Source organism: Myotis myotis, unplaced genomic scaffold (genome assembly GCF_014108235.1).
Source record: "Myotis myotis isolate mMyoMyo1 unplaced genomic scaffold, mMyoMyo1.p scaffold_m19_p_3, whole genome shotgun sequence".
Taxonomy (NCBI): domain Eukaryota; kingdom Metazoa; phylum Chordata; class Mammalia; order Chiroptera; family Vespertilionidae; genus Myotis; species Myotis myotis.
This window is the reverse complement of record NW_023416335.1, coordinates 85,998,693-86,017,602: the sequence shown is the minus strand read 5'-3', so window position 1 is coordinate 86,017,602 and position 18,910 is coordinate 85,998,693. Positions and strand designations below refer to the sequence as shown.

The 18,910-nt window shown below is 40.9% G+C and overlaps 1 protein-coding gene across 2 annotated transcripts in view; it reads right to left on the bottom strand.

Moving 5' to 3' along the window:
• Window positions 1-18,910, bottom strand: part of FNDC3A (fibronectin type III domain containing 3A) — a 239,055-nt gene that overhangs the window by 210,702 nt on the left and 9,443 nt on the right. The window lies entirely within an intron of this gene.

The following is an 18,910-nucleotide window of genomic DNA, read 5'->3' as shown; positions in this document are numbered from 1 at the left end:
TGGTCTGTCTTGGCTCATTCTTCTGACTTTACTAAAATCGATCAAACAAGCAGCAACTGGCCTCTATGTATCCCGTAATTCTTGCTGTTTGGCACCAGGTCCAGCATTAGTGGTAGCCAAGCTTGGTTCACAGCTTGGCCTCTTCTGGGCCAATCCCAGCACAAGTAGCAGCCATCTACAGATCACTTTGCAGTTCATGACAGGTAACCCCAGGCAGGGCATAGGTGGTGGCTGACCTTGACCTGTACCTCCCAGGAGGCCCCAGAATCAGTGCACACTATAGATGGTTTCAAACTACAATGAAGCACCACCCAAGCACCTCCATGTGCAACACACTCTGAAGTCAACTCAGTGGATACTTGAGCCCTACTAAAGTGAGATCTCCTCATGGGATCAGCCCCTGGACAGCAGATCCTCCATGGTTGTTATGGCAAATCTTCACAGCCGCTCAGCCTGCAGGTAAATTCCTCCAACTAACATATCAATAACAATCAAAGTGCAACTACCACAGGAGTGTGTACACAGGCCATTTTGTGGGGGGTGCACTTGGAGGGACTGGAAGGCTGCACCAATGAGCCCTTCAGGACACTTACTACATGAGGTCACTATGCCAAGACTGGGAGACATAGCAGCTCTACCTAATACATAGATACAAACACAGGGAGGTAGCCAAAATGAGGAGACAAGAAAAAATGTTCCAAATGAAAAAACAGAACAAAACTCCAGAATGAGAACTAAGCAAAATGGAAAGAAGCAAGCTACCAGTTGCAGAACTCAATGAACTTAGGGGAATAATAGAGAAATGTAATGAGAATTTCATTAAAGATATAAGAAACATAAAAATGGACAGAACCTGGCTATGATGATCACCTGAACACTGCCTCCTTGTCATTCCTTCTTCGCCAACTCTGTCCACACCTTTGGGAACCCTTGGACCCCAACATCTGGTGCCCGAACAGAGATCCTTAGGGGTATGTCTTCTGGCACTACTGTTAAATCCTTATTAAGAAGTAGATGAGGAGAAACCAAGATGGCGGCATAGGTTAACGCCAGAGATTGCTGCCTCGAACAACCACTTCAAAAAACAACTAAAAGACGGAAAGGACATCATCCAGAATCACAGGAAGGCTGGCTGAGTGGAAATTCTACACTAGGAGGAAAAAGAATATCATACCCAAACTCAGAGGAGGCACAGTGCTGAAGTGAAATACTAAGGTGCAGAGTGCACGTGGAGAGGGCTGGAGGCGGAGGGTGCGGTGGTTGTTTTCAATCGGGAGGGAATTTCAGACTCTGAACTCCAGATCCAGGCGAGTCTCTAGGGATCCAGACTCAAACGGGAGAAGCGGGACTGTCTGGCTTTGGTCGGAACTCGAAGGCAGCTTTCTCTCCGAGGTTTGCAGCGGTTGCTGGGACTCTGTGAGGCAGAGCCCCTAGGGACGGAACTGAGAGCTGCCATAACTGCTCGCTCTGGCCCGCCCTGTAGATCCCTGGGGACCCGCCCTGCCCAAGCCCTGAACAGAGCCATTTGCCGGATAGCCTCAGGCAAACACTAGATTAGCACCGCCCTAGAGATCCAGCACAGAAGCTCTCCCACTGCAGACACAGCGGACTCTCATAGCCAGTTAGCCTGGAGGTCAAATCACCCCCGGTATTGCCGACAACAATCAAGGCTTAACTACAACAAGACTGCACACAAGACCACTAGGGGTTGCACCAAGAAAGCATAAAAAATGCGGAGACAAAGAAACAGGACAAAACTGTCAATGGAGGATATTGAGTTCAGAACCACACTTTTAAGGTCTCTTAAGAACTGTCTAGAAGCCGCCGATAAATGTAGTGAGATCCTCAAGAAATCTAATGAGACCCTCGATGTTATGATAAAGAACCAACTAGAAATTAAGCATACACGGACTGAAATAACGAATACTATACAGACTCCCAACAGCAGACCAGAGGAGCGCAAGAATCAAGGCAAAGATTTGAAATGCGAAGAAGCAAAAAACACCCAACCAGAAAAGCAAAATGAAAAAAGAATCCAAAAATACGAAGATAGTGTAAGGAGCCTCTGGGACAGCTTCAAGCGTACCAACATCAGAATTATAGGGGTGCCAGAAGATGAGAGAGAGAAAGATATTGAAAACCTATTTGAAGAAATAATGACAGAAAACTTCCCCCATCTGGTGAAAGAAATAGATTTACAGGTCCAAGAAGCGCAGAGAACCCCAAACAAAAGGAATCCAAAGAGGACCACACCAAGACACATCATAATTAAAATGCCAAGAGCAAAAGACAAAGAGAGAATCCTAAAAGCAGCAAGGGAAAGAAACTCAGTTACCTACAAGGGAATACCCATACGACTGTCAGCTAATTTCTCAACAGAAACTTTGTAGGCCAGAAGGGAGTGGCAAGAAATATTCAAAGTGATGAATGCCAAGAACCTACAACCAAGATTACTTCATCCAGCAAAGCTATCATTCAGAATTGAAGGTCAGATAAAGAGCTTCACAGATAAGGAAAAGCTAAAGGAGGTCATCACCACCAAACCAGTATTATATGAAATGCTGAAAGGTATCCTTTAAGAAGAGGAAGAAGAAGAAAAAGGTAAAGATACAAATTATGAACAACAAACATGCATCTATCAACAAGTGAATCTAAGAATCAAGTGAATAAATAATCTGGTGATCATAATAAAATCAGGGACATAGAAAGGGAATGGACTGACTATTCTTGGGGGGGAAAGGGGTGTGGGAGATGCGGGAAGAGACTGGACAAAAATCGTGCACCTATGAATGAGGACAGTGGGTGGGGAGTGAGGGCAGAGGGTGGGGCGGGAACTGGGAGGAGGAGAGTTATGGGGGGGAAAAGAGGAACAAATGTAATAATCTGAACAATAAAGATTTAATTTAAAAAAAAAAGAAGAAGTAGATGAGCCAAAACCGGTTTGGCTCAGTGGATAGAGCGTCAGCCTGCAGACTGAAAGGTCCCAGGTTCGATTCCGGTCAAGGGCATGTACCTGGGTTGCGGGCACATCCCCAGTGGGAGATGTGCAGGAGGCGGCTGATCGATGTTTCTAACTCTCTATCTCTCTCCCTTCCTCTCTGTAAAAAATCAATAAAATATATTAAAAAAAAACACATAAAAAAATAGAAAACTTAAGAAAAAGTAAAAAATGAAGAATACAATAGATAAAATGAATACATTAGAAGGAATCAACAGTAGATTAGATGAAGCAGAAGAACAAATCAGAGATTTGGAAGATAAGGGATCAGAAAACACACATTCAGAACAGCAAAAACAATCCAATATAATAAAAGGCTAATATGCAAATTGTCCCCTAGACCGCGAGTTGGACCAGGAGTTTGACCAGGGAGCAGAGCCGGCCTGCCAACTGCCCACGGCCCCTCCCCTGTGCACAAATTCGTGCACTGGGCCTCTAGTCTATATATATAAAAGGCTAATATGCTAAGTGTCCCTCCCATTGTACGACCAGTCGCTATGATGCACACTGACCACCAGGGGGCAGGCACTCAACACAGGAGCTGCCGTGATGCGCACTTACTATTTACAAAGAATTGGCATGTGGAACTGACACCAACAAAGCAATACTCGGCTTTCCCCAAGGGGAACACCAGCCCCGCCACCACCCCGGAGCAACACCCCACCAAATCGCTGCCGACACTGCCAAGACCCCATGGTACAAAATGCGGCCCACATCCAACCCAGACCTTGAATTGTCACCGTGGGTGCCAGGTAATGACGTCACGTAGCAATGCCTGGCTTCCTCTCCCTAGTGACAACTAGCCCCCTTTCAGTTTCTTCAGCCCAGAATCACAAGTTGCTTTACAGCCAGAGGCAAACATTTCACACTTTAACCAAATGTCTGTGAACTGTTTTCCCATGCCTCATCTCATTCGATCCTCACAGAAGTCCCGGAGTAACTGTTGGTAGATAGGAGACTCGGTAGAATCCTATTTTCTTTTCATTAGCTGGAAAACAGAGATTTAGAAAGCTTATAAACTTGACCCGACTGAAAAGAAGAAATGGTGGACCTTAAAAATGACTTCAGGTTTTCTCACTGCGCAGAATATAGTCAAACACTGCTGCAGTTAAATATTTTACCCTTTGTTCTCTCTGTGTGATCTACAATAATAATCTGCTTCATGTTGATATTTACTGCTATGTTGCTGACAATTACATGAAAGTGAAGTTGGGATGCTTCACTGGGCTGGAAAAATTTTAGCTACATCAGAAAGCAAGTCTAATTAAGCAAGTTTATTCTATATCTATAAAAGGCTAAGTTGACTCGCACATGCACAATACATATAAAGCTCTCACTGGCGCCAATCGCACACATGTGTTTTAATCTGTCATTGTCGATTGTGAATTCGGTTGACACTTCTATTATAGAGAAAGGGCAAATAGCAATATTAAAATATTTCTTCTAATTAATTGCCTTTCAATGTGCACGAATTCATGCACTGGGCCACTATAATAACAAAAATGGAACCACTAAGGGGCCACTAAGTATAAGGGGCCACTAAGACAATTTCAATAGTACCAACATTCATATCATGGGGAGCTGGAAGGATAAGAGACAGAGCAAGAAAAGCTAGCCAAAAAAATGACAAAAAACTTCCTTAACCTGTTTAAGAAAACAGACATACAAGTCCAAGAAGCACAGAGAATCCCAAACAAGATGAACCCAAAGAGGCCTGCACCAAGAAACACCATAATTAAAGTGCCAAAGGTTAAACGCAAAGAGAGAATCTTAAAAGTAGCAAGAGACCCCTGCCCAGTGTGGCTCAGTGAATTGGAGTATCATCGGGTACACCAAAAGATTGTAAGTTTGATTCCTTATCTATTGGAACATATGCAGATTGTGGATTCAATCCTCAGTTGGGGTGCATATGGCAGGCAACCAATTTACGTGTCTCTCACATCAATGTCTCTCTCTGTCTCTGTCTCTCCCTCTCCCTCTCTGAAATCAATAGAAACATATCTTTGACTGAGGATTAGAGAAAAGCAGTTATTTACCTACAAGGAAGCTCCCATAAGACTGTCAGTTGATTTCTCAACTGCGCCCTCTCACAGTCCAGGACCCCATAGGGAAATGTCCACCTGTTGGCAGTCAGACATCCCTCTCACAGTCCAGACCCCTAACTCCTTACCGCCCGCCTGCTCGCTGCTCCTTACCACTCAGCTCGCTGCTCCTTAGCGCTGCTGTGGAGGCAGGAGAGGCTCTGGCCACCGCCGCTGCACTCTCCAGCCATGAGCCTGGCTTCTGGCTGAGCGGCACTCCCCATGTGGGAGCACACTGACCATCCAGGGAGCAGCTCCTGCGTTGAGCGTCTTCCCCCTGGTGGTAAGTGCGCATCATAGTGACTGGTTGTTTTGCCATAATGGTCGCTTAGGCTTTTATTATATAGATTATTTATAACTAGAGGCCCGGTGCACAAAATTCAAGCATGGGGGGGAGTGTCCCTCAGGCCAGCCTGCGCCCTCTAGCAACCCGCGTTCTATTGCCCAGCAGAGGGAAGCCCCGGCCACCTGCCGCAGCACCACCGGCCGAGTAGCCTGGGCCTCTCTCTTTGGAGTGATCGAATGTGGGGCTCTGCGATTGATCACCCAGCAGAGGGAGATCCCGCCCACCCACCACAGTGCCGCCAGCTGGGTAGCATGTGTCTCCCTCTTTGGGATGATTGTGGAACCCCCCATGATCAATGCCTCCCTCCAAGCCTGTGGCCTGGGCCTCGCCCTTTGGAACAATCGATCGTGGAGCCCCCATCAATTGCCCTGCAGAGGGTGGCCTAGGCCTCCCTTTGTGGGGCGATCATGGGGCGATGGCGGAGCCCCCTGACCAATCATATCGCACCCGCCTTGGCTGGCCTGGCACCAGTGCATGTCATAGCGAGGTCGTCCAGAAGGTCGTCTATACAGTAGTTCTGCTGTTTGGTTGTTTGTTTGATTTGCATATTTCGCTTTTATTATTAGAGATATCCAAGATATGAAAGCAACTTAAGTGTCCATCAATAGATAAGGAAGAAGAATTGCATATGTACAATGGAATATGATTCAGTCACAAAAAAGAGTATCTTGCCATCTGCAACATGTATGAACGTAGAGGGTATTGTGCCGAGGAAAATAAGTCGAAGAAAGACAAATGCCAAATGTATTCACTTAAATGTGGAATCTAAGAACAAAATAAATGAACACGTAGAACAGAAACAGATTCATAGGTACAGAGAACATTTTGACAGTTGCCAGATGGGAGGGAGGTTTTGGGTATAAGTGATAAAGGGGAAGGGAATTAGATGTACAAATTGGTAGTTACAGAATAGTCATGGAGAAACAAAGTATGGAATAGTGAATATCCTAAATAATAAAACCCTAATATGCAAATTGACCGAACGGTGGAATGACTGGTCGCTATGAACTGACCACCAGAGGGCAGATACTCAACATAGGCGCTGTCCCCTGGTGGTCAGTGCACTCCCACAGGAGGAGTGCTGCTCAGCCAGAAGCCGGGCTCATGGCTGGTGAGTGCACTGGAGGTGGCAGGAACCTCCGTGGCAGCAGTAAGGAGCAGTGAGCCAAGTGGTAGGGAGAGGCAAGCAGGCGGGTGGTAAGGAGTGAGGGGTTCCAGACTGTGAGAGGGCACAGGACATAAGTATTAAGTGATAATGATGTCAAGCTGATAACAAGGTAAGGTTTACTTCATTGTTGAATGCCCCATCCCATATGTGAATACATTCCTGTTCTTCAACTACAATAGATAAAATATAGTTTCCTTAAAGAGAAGAAAGTGTTTACAAAGTAGTCAAGTTTAATGAGGTCTTCGAAATTGCCCTTGGATATTTCATCCAAATCAACATACTGAGCCAAATCAATTTTCCTCTCAGATTGAAGCTATTATTTCCTATAGTTTTAAGAAAAAATAGAACTTTGAAATGTTTTTGGGAAATGGCAGAGATATTAGTTAAATGTATTAAACGAACATGTATCCAGCAAATACAGAATAGCAACTACTCTAGATTTTTAAAATAGCTTTACTGAGGTATAACTGACATATATCAACGAACATGTTTAAAGTGCACAACTTGATAAATTTTGACACATGAATAAACACATTATAACACCATTACTACAATCAAGATAATAAACCTACCCATCAACCTCCAAATTTTCTTACTATTTGTAATCCCAAGTTTTCATTTCAGTAATTGTTACACATGTTTTCATGTGTTTATTTCCACCCTATAGCTTTTTGGTTAAGGATCTGTTCAATACTTTGGCCCATTTTGTTACTGAGTTGTTTTGTTTTCTTATTACTCAGTTTTGATAGTGCTTTATATAGTCCAGATACCAGTCCTTTATCAAGCGGTTTACTAAGATTTTCTCCCAGTGGCTTATCTGTGTGTTCTCTTAACACAGATAAGAGCAGTTTTAATTATGATAAAGTGCAGCTTATCAATTTGTTATTTTATGTGGTTTTTGGTGCTGTATCTAAAGAGATCTTTGCCTAGCCCTTTGGCTTAGTCGGCCTGCAGACTGAGGGGTCCCAGGTTCGATTCTGGTTAAGGGCACATGCCCCAGTTGTGGGCTCGATACCCAGCAGGGTGCATGCAGGAGGCAGCCAATCAATGAGTCTCTCTCATCACTGATGCTTCTATCTCTCTCCCTCTCCCTTCCTCTCTGAAATCAATAAAAATGTTTTTAAAAAATAAATAAAAATAAAAAATAAAGAGATCTTTGTCTAATATAAGTCACAAAATTTTTCTTGTTTTATTCATGAAATTTTATTCTTTTAGGTTTTACATTCTACTTGTTCTATCAATTATTAAGAGAGGGATATTGGAATCTAAAATTGCATATTATTTCTCTTTGCAATTCTATTATGTAATTTGACTCTTTTATTAGATGCATAAAAATTTAGGATTATGTCCTCCTGATGAGTTAATCCCATTATTATTATGAAATGACCCTCTTTATCCCTGGTAGTAATTATCTTTGCTGTGAAATCTAACTTCTAATCTAATCTAGTCACTCCAGCTTTCTTCTGCATAGTGTTAGCACAGTAAATATGTTCTTTCTTAAACTGATTCTTTTTTTAGAGAGACAGAAAGAGAGAGGGAGAGAAATATCTATGTGAGAACAAATGCATCAATGGGCTGCCTCCTGCACACTCCCCTCCAGGAATTAAGCCTGCAACCTGGGCATGTGTCCTGACCAGGAATCAAACAAGCAACCTTTTTGGTGCACAGGGTGATGCCCAACCAACTTAGCCACACCAGCCAGGGCAGCACAGTAAATATTTTCAAACGTTTTACTTTTAATAGATATGTGTACTTATATTTAAAGTGGAACTCTTGTGATATACTTGGTTTCTGATTTTTTAAAAATAGGATACAATGATCTCTGCCTTCTAATCAGTGTTTAGACCATTTATATGTAATGTGATTATTGATATGATTGGGTTTAAATCTACCATCCTATTTGTTTTATTTTTGTCCCATGTGTTCTTCATCCCCTTTTCCCTCTTTATTTGTTTTGTCTTGGGTAATTTCTTATTATGTCATTTTATATCTCTTGTTGTCATATAAAGTATAATTCTTTGTTTTGTTACTTTAGTGGTTGCTCTAGGGCTTATAATATATATGTTAAACTTACCACAGTCTAACTTTTCATGATCTAATTTATTACCATATAAGTAGTATAAGTTTAACTTATACTACTCCAGGTATAAGTATCAGAAAACCTTACAATAATATACCTGCGATTTCTCCTCTTCCTTGTGCTAGTATATACTAGAGGCCCGGTGCACGAAATTTGTGCATTCAGGGTGTGTGTGTGTGGGGGTGTTCCCTCAGCCCGGCCTGCACCCTCTTGCAGTCTGGGAGCCCTTGGGGGATGTCCGACTGATGGCTTAGGCCTGCGGGGGGAGCAGGCCTAAGCCAGCAGTTGGACAGCCTTAGTGCTGCCACAGAGGCAGGAGAGGCTCCCACCACCGCCACTGCACTCGCCAGTCATGAGCCCGGCTTCTGGCTGAGTGACACGCCTCTGTGGGAGCACACTGACCATCAGGAGACAGCTCCTGCATTGAGCGTCTGCCCCCAGTGGTCAATGAGCATCAATCATAGTGACCAGTCTTTCCACCATTTGGTCTATTTGCATATTAGCCTTTTATTATATAGGATTTTAATTTATATGTTATAAACCCTGCAACCATTATCATATTTATGTTAAACAGTCAGTTGTCTTATAAAGATATCTAAATAGAACCTTATATACTTACCCATACAGTTACCATTTTCAGTGTTCCACATTCCTTTCTATAGGTCCAGATATTCATATAGTTTAATTTTTCTTCTTCTTAAGGACTCCATATAACTTCAGTGTTAGCAAGGATTGAAGGCAATGGATTCCTTCAGCTTTGTTATGTTTGAAAACTCTTTATTTTGCCTTTGTTCTTGAAAGATAATTTTGCTGAGTAAAGAATCCTTGATTGACAGTTAAAAATTTTTAAAAATATTTCAATTACAGTTGACATTGGATATTATATAGGTTCAGGTTCTTAGCATAGGGGTTAGACATTTATAACTTACAAAGTGATCCTTCCAATATGGTGGATGAAAAAAGGTAAAGATCCATCTGACACCATACATATTTATTACAATACTAGAGGTCCGGTGCATGACATTCGTGCAGTCAGGGAGGAGGAGGGAGTCCCTCAGCCCAGCCTGTGCCCTTTAGCAGTCCGGGAACCCTTGGGGGATGTGCGACCGACGGCTCAGGCCCGCTCCCCACCACCGCCAGCACTCACCAGCTGTCAGCCCAGCTTGTGGCTGAGCGGCACTCACCCTGTGGGTCCTGTATTGAGTGTCTGCACCCTGGTAGTCAGTGCGCGTCATAGTAACCGGTCGTTCCACGGTTCAGTTGATTTGCATATTACTCTTTTATTATATAAGATTATTATATAAGATAGGATTATTTACTATGTTCCCTCAGGTGTACTGGGCATCTCAGTGACTTGTTATCTTCCCATTCGTACCCCTTAAACCCTTAACTTTTTTCACCCACCCCACAAGCACCCTCCTACTTGGTAACCATCAGTTTGTTCTCTGTATCTGTAAGTTTGTTTCTGTTTTGTTTGTTCATTTGTTTTTCAGATTCCAGATTAAAGTGAAATCATATGGGTACTTGTCTTTATCTGTCTGACTTATTTCACTTAACATAATAATGGACCCTCAAGGTCCATCTATGTTGTCACAAATGGTAAGATTTCATTCTTTTTTATGGCCGAATAATATTCCATTGTATATATGCACCTCTTCTTTATCCAGTCATCCATTGATATACGCTCCCATAGCTTGGGTATAAATAATAAATAATATTGCAATGAACATAAAGATGTATATATCTTCATATTAGTGATACAATTTTGTTGGTAATTATTGGTCTGTTCATATATTGTTTCTACTTGATTCAGTCTCAGAAGATTGTATTTCTAAAAGTGTATCCATTTCTTCCAATTTGTCCTACTTATCTATATATATAAAAGCCTAAGCGACCATCGCAACCGAACGGACAACCGAACAGGCTGCATGTGGCGACCAGGCCAGCAGGGGGTTAGTGAGGGATGACCAAACGACTGAGCAGCAGGCTACAAAGATGGTGGCACCCACAGCCAATAAGGAGGGAATATGCTAATTGACTGTCACACCCTCAAAGATGGCGCACCCATAGCCACAAGATGGTCAGCAAGGGAGGGCAGTTGTGGGCAATCAGGCCAACAGGGGAGGGCAGTTAGGGGTGACCAGGCCAACAGGGGAGGGCAGTTGGGGATGATCAGGCTGGCAGGGGAGTAGTTAGGGGGTGATCTGGCTGGCGAACAGAAGCTGTTAGGGGCAATTAGGCAGGCAGGTAGGCGAGTAGTTGGGAACCAGCAGTCCTGGATTGTGAGAGGGATGTCCGACTGCCGATTTAAGCCCGATCCCTGTGGATCAGTAGTTGGACATCCCCCGAGGGGTCCCAGATTGGAGAGAGTGCAGGCTGGGCTGAGGGTCACTCCCCCCCAACCCCCCAATTGCACGAATTTCATTCACCGGGCCTCTGGTTGTCATATAATTGTAGTATTTTCTAATAATCCTTTCTATTTCTGTGGTGTCAGTTTTGGGTCCTCTCTTTTTTTTCTTGAAGAGTCTGGTTAAAGGTTTACCAGTTTTGTTTACCTTTTCAAAGAACCAGCTCTTGGTTTCACTGATCTTTTGTTTTGCTTTTGAGACTCTATTTCAGACTATGGTCTTTATTATTTCCTTCCTTCCTTTGGACTTTGGTTGTTGTTGTTTTTCTAGTTATTTTAGGTGTACGGTTATACTATTTTAGATTTTTCTTATTTCTTAAGTTAGGCCTGCATTGCTATGAATTTCCCACTTAGAACTGCTTTCACTGTGTCCCATATATTTTGAGTTGTTGTGTTTTTATTTTCATTTGTCTCAAGGTAACTTTTTATTTCTTCCTTGATCTTGTTAAGCCATTCATTGCTTAATACACGTTTTTTAGCCTCCATGTGTTTGTGTGTTTTTCTGTATTCTTTTTGTTACTGATTTCATTTCATACCATTGTGACTGAAGAAACTTAGTGTAATTTCAATCTCCTTAAATTTATTAAGACTTGTTTTGTGGCTTAACATGGCCTATCCTCGAAAATGTTGCATATATGCTTGAAAAGAATGTATACTCTGCTTCACTGGGGTGAAATGTTCTAAAAATACCAATTAAATCAGTCTGTTATAATGTATCATATATGGTCACTCACTGTTTCTTTGTTGACTTTGTATCTGGATGATCTACCCATAGGTATAAATGGGCTGTTAAAGTCCCATACTATGACTGTATTACTATCAATCTCTCCCTTTATGTCCCTCAATATTTGCTTTATATATTTAGGTGCTCCTGCATTGGGTGCATTACAGTTTACAACAGTTATATCCTCTTGATGAACTGATCCCTTTATCGTTATGTAATGTCCTTTGTTGCTTATTTTATCTGATGTAAATATTGTTACTACAGGCTTTTCCCCCCGTTTCCACTTGCATTAAATATCTGTTTCTACCCTTTTACTTTGTGCATGTATATGGATCTAAAGCCCGTCTCTTGGAGGCAGCATATCTATGGGTCTTGTATTCTTACCCATTCAGCCACCCACTCTTTTGATCAAAGCATTTAACTTATTATTGATAGGTATGTGGTTACTGCCTTTTTAATATTCATATTTTTAATCTTTTTTTCTTCTTCTTAAAGAGCCTTTAACATTTCTTGTAATACTGCATTAATGGTGATGAACTCCTTTAGCTTTTGCTTGTCTGGAAAACTCCTTATCACTCCACTGATTCTAAATGATAGCCTTGCTATGTAGAGTTATCTGGGCTGTAAGTCATTAATTTTCATCACTTTGAAAATTTCATGCCAATCCATTCTGGCTTGGAGAAATCGGCTGGCAGTCTTATGGAAGCTCTCTTGTATGTAACTACCTACCTTTCTCTTGATGCTTTTAAGATTCTCTTTGTGTTTAACCTTTGGCATTTAATTATGATTTGTTTTGATGTGGGCCTCTTTGGAGTCATCTTGTTCACAATTCTGCACTTCCTAGACTTGTGTGTCTATTTCCTTCACCAGATTAAGTTTTCCATCATTTCTTCAAATAGGTTTTCAATTCCTTGCTCACTCTCTTCTCTTTCTGGCACACCTATCGTGTGAACCTTTTCAGGATTGAAGTTGTCTGAGAGGTCCCTTAAACAAGCGGTCGCCAACCTTTCATACCTCACAGAGCACCAGTGGTCCAAGGACCACCGGTTGGCGACCACTGTTCCAAAGGTTTCCTTAACCAGCGGTCGCCAACCTTTCGGACCTCATGGACCATCAGTGGTCTGTGGACCACCAGTTGGCGACTGCTGCCTTAAACTATCTTTTTTCTTTTTCTTTTTGCTGTTCTGATAGGGTGTTTTCTGCTACATTGTCTTTCAAATCACTGATTAGATCTTCTGCTTTATATAGTCTTCAGTTGATTCCATGTAATATATTCTTCATTTCTGACTGGTTCTTTTTATGGTTTCTATGTGTGTGTTTTTTAATTGATTGATCTTTAGAGATGGGGGAGACAAGGGAGAGATGGGGGATAGAGGAGGGGGAGAGAAACATCAACTGTTGTTCCAACTATTTATGCATTTCATTGGCTGATTCTTGTATGTCCTCTAACCAGGAATGAAACCCACAGCATTGGAATATTGGGACAATGCTCTAACCAACTGAACTATCCAGCCAGGGCTTTTATGTCCTTTTTAATATTTCCTAACTTTCTTATTGAGCTCATCTTTTTCCCCTAAATTCATGGAGCATCTTTCTAACCAGTGTTTTGAACTATGAATCTGGTTAGATTGCTTGCCTCCCTTCTGCTTTTTTTTTTTTTCCCCTTTCTTCTGGAGTCCTATCCTTTCATTTGGGACATGTTTATCTCATTCTGGCAGCTTCTCTTTGTTTTTACCTATTAGGTAGATCTTCTCCTTTTCCTAGTCTTGGCTGGGTGGCCTTATGTAGTAGGTGTCCTGTTAAACCCAGTGGCACAGAAGCTGTGGTCACCTGAGCAGGTGCTTCAGGGTATCCCTTGTGTGGGCTGTGTATGCTCTCCTGTTGTGGTCGAGCCTTAACTGCTTTCAGCACGTCAGTGGATAGAATTCATCTTCAGGCTGACTGGCCTGAGGACTGGCCAGAACTAAAGCAGATGAATGGTTGCGTGGACTGGCCCAACAGAATGGGATTTGTTGTAGCAGGGCTTTGGTGCCCATTAAGGCCACCTTTCATGTGTGTTGTTGTAGAGCTAAATGGGTGGTACTCTGGTGTGATGTGAAGCTAATCACTGGGTATGCTGATTCTGAGGAATCTTGGGAAGGACTCTGGTGCAAGCCCAGGTCAGACCCTGCCTGTTGCTGGCTTGGCGCCACCTATAAAAGCTACAAAGTGATCCACAATTGATAGCTGCCTGTGCTGGGTTTGGATGTGCCTCAGAGAGGCTATGCTTCAAACCAATGCCAAACGGCCACTGGTGCCAGGCTGGGGGCCACTTAACAAGGGGTACAGTGGCATAATGATGCAAGTGTTGCTTGTTTGGGGTTTGTGGACTTTTCAGAGGTTTTAGGAATGTCTATTAGCATGGGTTGAGGACAACTACCTATAATAGCTGCTGAAAGAGGTTCCAGCCTATGTGCAAGTTGGGTAGGGTAGATTCTCAGGGAATCACCAGGGTGGGGTGAGTTGGATGGAGTCTCAAATTTGGCACCTGACTGCTGAGTAGGAGGCGGGCTCAGCAAAAGAATTTGGCATCCCTCTGTTGGGAGGACTCAACAAATTAACTAAATGGTAAAGAGTGCTGCCCCTCCAGCCCTCACCATGAAGCCAAACATTGTTTCTCCCCATATGTCCCTGGTGCTTTTCCAGCTGCTACCCATTGCTAGAGGTCAGAGCAAGTGCATTCTTCAGCAAGTAAGTCCATGTGTGGGCCATATAAAAGGAACACCTAGGCCTCCGGCAGCCCTCTGTCTCACCCAGACAGAATTCCCAATGATTTTCAGAGTTAGGTTGCTGTTGGAACACGTTCCCAGCACTGGTGGTCTGGGTTCAGGTTGCCTCATGTGGGGGTGGGACCCCTAACTCATTAAGACCTCCACTGCCAAAACCCCCCCCTCCTGATTCTTAACCAACACATGCAGGTATGTACCAGCCTGTTTCCCATCTCCACCCCTCCTAACAGTTTCAAGTGGTTTCTTCTTTATATACATAGTTATAAGAGTTCTATTTAGCTAGTCTTCAGGCAGTTCTCAAGGGTGATTCTATAATTTAGCTGAAATTTTGATGTGGTCATAGGAGGAGATAAACACAGTATTTACCTATTCTGTCATCTTGACCAGAGTCTGACAATTTTTTCTTTTAGTGTTCTAAAGATATTGCTCCATTATCTTCTAGCTTACATTGCTTCTAATGGAAATCTGCTGTTACCCTTATCTTAGTTCTGTTTTTCTTTGGCTGCTTTTTTATCACTTGTTTTAAGCAACTTGCTTATGATGTTCCTTGGTGTCATTTTTATTCATCTTATGCTTATTGTATTTCTCAGTTTATATCTATCAAGTTTAGAAATTTTGGGGATTATTTCTTCATATAATTTTTCACTTCATCTTTTTTAAAAAAAATCCTCACCCAAGGTTAAGTTTTTATTGATTTTAGAGAGGGAGGGAGGGAAAGAGAAAGAGAGAGACAAAGAGACATCGATGTGAGAGAGAAACATCAATGGGTTGCCTCCCATACACTCCCCGAATGGGGATTGAACCTGCAACCTAGGTATGTGCCCTAACTAGTAATCTAATCTACCACCTTTTTGGGGGACAAGATGATGCTCAACCAATTGAGCCACATAACCAGGCTCAGTTCATGTTTTTAAACAATTCTCTTTTCTCTGTTTTTCATTTTAGGTAGTTTATACTGCTATGTCTTCATGTCCACTAATCTTTTCTTCAGTAATGTCTAACATGCCGTTAATCTCATCCACTGTGTTTTATCTTTGACACTATAATTTTAATCTAGAAGACACTTCTACTTAACATGTTCAATCTCTCCTCTAGTTTCTTCAGTGTATCCAATACAATCATAACTATTTAAATGTTCCTGACCATTTAATTCATCACCTAAACATCTAGGTTCACAACAAAAGGATCTGAATTCCTCTTTAAAAGCTACTGGTTTAAAATAACTTTACCATATTTAATATGTTTCCTCCATTAATTACTTTCAAAAAGAAAATTTTATCATAAGAAAGTCAAGAAACATTTCTGTATTTTCCATGAAAAAAAGTTTGTACAACCCAGTATTGTATGTAATGTGCTCACTTCTGAAATAACCAAATTCTTTGTTTATAAATCTACACCTATGCCTGAGTTAAAAATTATCTAAACAAGCTCTTATTCCCTCATATTTTTTTTTTTAAAGAACCTTCCTTCTCTTTACTCTTTCAGCTTAAGCTGAAATTTACCAACTTTTTTAAAACATTAGGTTCTAATATTAAAATGGAGGGTAAAAATATCCAGGTATTTGAGACTGTTTTATATTTGCAAAGAAACCACTTTTATATTCGAGATTTACAAAATAAAGTACACAGACAATTTTATGTCCTAATTGGCACTTAAAAGTTGAGGATGACTTGTTATAATAATCACTTCTTTAACCCACTATACCAGGGGTGGGCAAACTTTTTGACTCGAGGGCCACAATGGGTTCTTAAACTGGACCGGAGGGCCAGAACAAAAGCATGGATGGAGTGTTTGTGTGAACTAATATAAATTCAAAGTAAACATCATTACATAAAAGGGTACGGTCTTTTTTTTTTTTTAGTTTTATTCATTTCAAACGGGCCGGATCTGGCCTGCAGGCCGTAGTTTGCCCACGGCTGCACTATACACAGCTTTAGACCCAATAATATACTGAAATGACTATTTTTTATTTGTTTATTGATTGTTTGAGAGAAAGTAAGGGAGAGAAACACTGATGTTAGAGTGCAACATTGACTGGCTTTCTTCTGCACACCCCCACACCCGGGATCAAACCCACAATCTCCGCACGTATCCTGACTGGAATCAAACTGGCAATGCTTTGGTACACAGGATGACACCCAACCAACTGAGCTACACCAGCTAGAGCTGACATGGCTATTTTTAAAAGTACCAATGACTTCACACAACAATTGGAGACTTTCGTGAATGAAAGGAAGATGTGCTATTAAAAACTACACAGGAAAAACAGACATACTAGTAAATCAAGGCTTTCCAACTAGCAAGTATGGCTCAAAAAAGGACTAATCATAATCACCAAATTCAAACCCTCTTCTTTTTCATTATTTTGTTACATCACAAAAGCTATACATTTTATACAGTACTGGAAAACATACAGACATTATTTTTAACTCTTACTCCTACCCCCAAATCCAATTCCCATTTCTACAGCTACCCTCTGTGGGATGTACCCTTTCAGACTTCTTCTCTGCACTTATCTGTATATGAGGCTTTCTGGCAGTAGTTGTTACATAAATGAATTCACATGTACTGGTCAGTGTCTTGCTTTTTCGTGTAAAATATCATTAAAATTTTCCTATTTTCCTAAAGAACTATTTCTGTATCTATTTCATTTTTTTTCATGGCTGCCTAATATTCTACTGTAAGGGCATACCATTATTTCACTATTCTAATGAATGCTGAGACAGATTGCTTCTATTTTTCTTCATACATTTCTCCCTCTGGAGGGAATAACCATGTAACATTCTCTAGGAACCTGTCATAGCATTTCTGTATTATAGATATACAGAAGTATGCACTTTAAAAATTGATAGATACTGCCAAATTTTTCTCCTAAAAAGATGAACCTATTTATACTCATTCAATAGTTTAATGCATACTTTCCAATTTGACACTAATAAAATTTTCCACATTTTGCCAATTTTAATAGTAGTAGTAAATATTTTTTTGGAATCCAATTTCATTAATGTTGTAATTGAAATTTCTCAGATTACTGGTGTGGTTGAGTATCTCTTCAAAACTTTATAGGCTAGTTTTCTACTTCCATGATTTTCCTACTTACATTTTTTCTCATTTCCTACCAGGTTGTCTTTTTCAAACTTAGACACACCTTGCAAACTCTGAATATTTAATTTGTCTATTACATGTCAAAAAGTTTATCACAATCTATTGCTTGCTTTTTTAACCAGTTAACTGCCACGATATTTTAATTTAAAAAGGTCTGCTGCTTGCGTCTATTTATAGACGCTTATGGCAGTTAACTGATTAAAATGGCATTTAAGTTTTATGTCTCACCTGAAAAGGCTTTCTTTACCCCGCTCCCATAATTTTTAGTTCACTTCTCCTAAAAGTTTTGCCATTTTGTTTTTACTCTCATATAGTTTTCCCCTTTGATCTATTAATATAGTGAATTACATTAATATGTTTTCTAATACTGAATCAATATTGCACTACTGGGATTCAACATATCAGAACTGGTGTAACTTAATAACTGAAAGTCCAGGCTCTGGAGTCAGAATTCCTGAGTTCAAATCCCAAATCTATCACTAACTAGTTATATGATCTTACAATGTTATTTAACTTCCCCATCCTTCAGTTTCCTCATTTTTAAAATGGTGACAACAGTATATACATCAGAGGGATGTTCTAAGGATTCAGTAAATTGATACATGTAAAGTTGTTTTCAACAGCACCCAGAATATAAGAACTGTTTAATACATATTCTTATTATTTACTAAGTGCCTTATATTAGCCAGGCACACGGCAGCATTGCTGGAGTTTGCAAAGTAAGGCCTGTGGGTTAAATCTGGCCTTTTGCCTGTTTTTATAAATAAAGTTTTACTGGAACACAGCCAAACCAGGTAAATTCTATACCTGTAGTCATTTTTATGCTCCTACAGCAGTTAAGTAAATGCAACAGAGTCCATGTGGCCACAAAGCCTAAAATATTGGTTTATTTGTTCCTTTACAGAAAAAAAATTGCCAACCCCAGAACTGTTCAAACTCAGAAAGTTCATAGTTTAATAGTTGAGAAAGACAAGTGAAGAAATATAAATGTTACAGTATGATAAGTAATCATGATATTGTGTTACTATGGAAATATAGTAATTCAATACTAAATGACAGGAAGGATTCACACAAGTGAAGAGGCAAAAGAAGAGATATTTTATTTACTTTTAATTATTTTAAAATATGCATTTGTTTACATGTCTTTATCTCTTATCCTAGTGTGTGATTTACCAGAGGAAAGGGAGTATGACATTCATTTTTCTGACATTCATATTCTAAGTATCTAGGACA